This window comes from Notothenia rossii (assembly GCF_949606895.1).
Source record: "Notothenia rossii genome assembly, chromosome: 2".
In the NCBI taxonomy this organism is placed as follows: Eukaryota; Metazoa; Chordata; class Actinopteri; order Perciformes; family Nototheniidae; genus Notothenia; species Notothenia rossii.
The window spans coordinates 71,916,163-71,918,748 of NC_136904.1; positions in this window are offsets into that span (position 1 = coordinate 71,916,163).

Consider the following 2,586-nt stretch of genomic DNA (forward strand, 5'->3'; position numbering starts at 1 on the left):
CTTGTTTTCATATCATCTCATTCATTTTGTCTGGGATGTGTAAGGTGGCCAACCCGTGCAAATCCGTACAACAGACCAAAATAATTCCATTAGGAGAAACTATCAAAATCTTCACAACTTGACAACACATCAGTAACATTTAGAAACCATTTACCAACTTGACGAGCCAAGTGGATTTTTTTTAATAAAAACAATGCATAAACAAAACGTTGCTAATAAAAAAACGGAAACAGGGTCACTAAAAAGTGATGCGAAGAGCTCTGACCGGAGCAGTTGTTGATGTTCGGGTTTTTTACATTTGTCCCACTTTTACTGGAAACTAACCTAAAATGTACGTTTTATTGGCTTGTTTTAACAATGTGATCGCATGATTCCTTCCGATATTATTGCAGATCTGGAAGCTAGCTAGATAATATAGCTTACTGGGTCATTTCAAATATACTGACATACAGTAACACTTTCAATTATGAATGAGTGACAGTTGACCAACTTTATAATTCCTAAATGTCTTAAAAATGTTTTAAACTGCTGGATGTTTTGGGCCGCTGTAACACATGTGATCCTGTTGGCCACAGATATGACTTGATGAGACCCTTCTTTTCTTAATGTAATAGTGATGAATGTTTCAGTATGTTTGTACAGTATTCAAACTATGTTCACATACACAGGTGCGCATACAATTAACAAAGTACAAAGACCCCATGCACAACATGTGTTGTTGGGGTAATTGTCAATTCAACATTTTGTATTTATACAGACACATTTCATATCAAACCTCTTTACTAAATAATCGATCAAAGCAGCCAAATTAAATAGAGACGTCACATATTTAGAGACTTATTAAAAAACAGGCACAGGGCCGAGTCAGGTTTTAACTTCAGTGATGGTTATCACCAAACTAGATCCCTTCTGCAACTCAGCGGAGAAAAGAGGTGTTGTTTTGAGGTATTTATACCATAGAAATGAAAGGACAAGGAGGAAAAAAAAAGTCAGCCTGAATTGGTTTAAGCTGTACAAGTTGACACAAGTTCATATTTTCCTGGAATTTGTTGCACTGTGGTGTGTAGCAAAGTTGGGCCAGTTTAAGACATGGAGAGGTGGAAGAAAATGCCATGTTGCCATACAATGCCATACCACTTGTTTCCTCATATCTTCCCTTCTGTAGATCCTTTGCCCTCTCCTCTTGTCTCTTTATATGCCTTTATTTCCTCCTCCATTTCTTCCTATCCTTCTCTCTTGGGTCCTTTCCTTTCCTTTGCTTACCTCTCCTCGTCTTTTCTCCAGTTCTTGTCTTGTCTTTTCTCTCTCCTCTCCTCTAATATACTTATCTCACTTCTCTTTTCTTCTCTGTGTCATTCTCTCCTCATCTTGTTTAGTTCTCTCGGCTCCTGTCCTCATCTTGTTGTTTTACCTCAATTTCCTCAATTTGTCTCTCCCTTCCTCATCTTGTCTCCCATCATCTCGGGTCTTTTCTTCCTCTCTTCTCATCTTGTTTCCTCTCATCACCCTTTCTTGTTCTTTCCTTTTCCCCCCACATGTATGCTGTCCCAATCTTTTCTTTCCTCTTCCCTTTCTCTACTTGTGTCCTTTAACTTTCATCTCCTCTCCTCTCTTCTGCTTATCTTGCTTTGTCCCCTCTCCACTAGCCTCCTCTCCTCTTCTCTCTCTCTCTGTCTTTAAGCTCTACAGGCATTCACTGCTGCATGGGGGAAGCCAGAGAAAATAGACAAGTGAGGAGATAGATTTATTAGAGCATTGGTATAAATATGGTATCTGTGTGCATGTGGCTGCATGTGTCTGTCTTTGTCAGTGTGTGTGTGTGTGTGTGTGTGTGTGTGTGTGTGTGTGTGTGTGTGTGTGTGTGTGTGTGTGTGTGTGTGTGTGTGTGTGTGTGTGTGTGTGTGTGTGTGTGTGTGTGCGTGTGCGTGTGTGTGTGTGTGTGTGTGTGTGTGTGAGTGAGTGAGTCTTTCTGTGTGTGCAGCCAGGTTAGAATGGCTGTATTTTTCCAATAAATAATGCCTACAGAGTGCAACAAGGGCACTACTTTAGATGTTTTACACACACACACACACACACACACACACCCACACACACACACACACACACACACACACACACACACACACACACACACACACACACACACACACACACACACACAGCATTAATGAAGGGTTGCCACAGTAAATGGATCTATAGTGATATGCTGCCGACAGTCATTTCCGAAGATCAGTCAGATAAGTAGATTCCTCCTAGAGTCCTAGGTGGTCTGCTGCCTTTATTCACCATGCAGTACCTGTACATTTGTGTGTGTTTTGTGTGTGTTCCCTTTTTGAAAAACAAGAACAAAACCTTAAGACATGGATAGAAAAACTAAGAAATGTGTGTTTGGGGAAATGAGTGACAAGGGAGGGGATATTATTAATGCATAGAGCAAAAGGGAAAGGAGGGAAACTAGGAGAGACAGATAAAGAGGGAAAAAGAGACACACAGAGAGAACTTAGAGGTAACCCGACACTATAATGCTTCTCCATTTGTGTGAACTCCTCCAATTCTCCATCAATCTAGCAGTGAGATGTTGCTTAC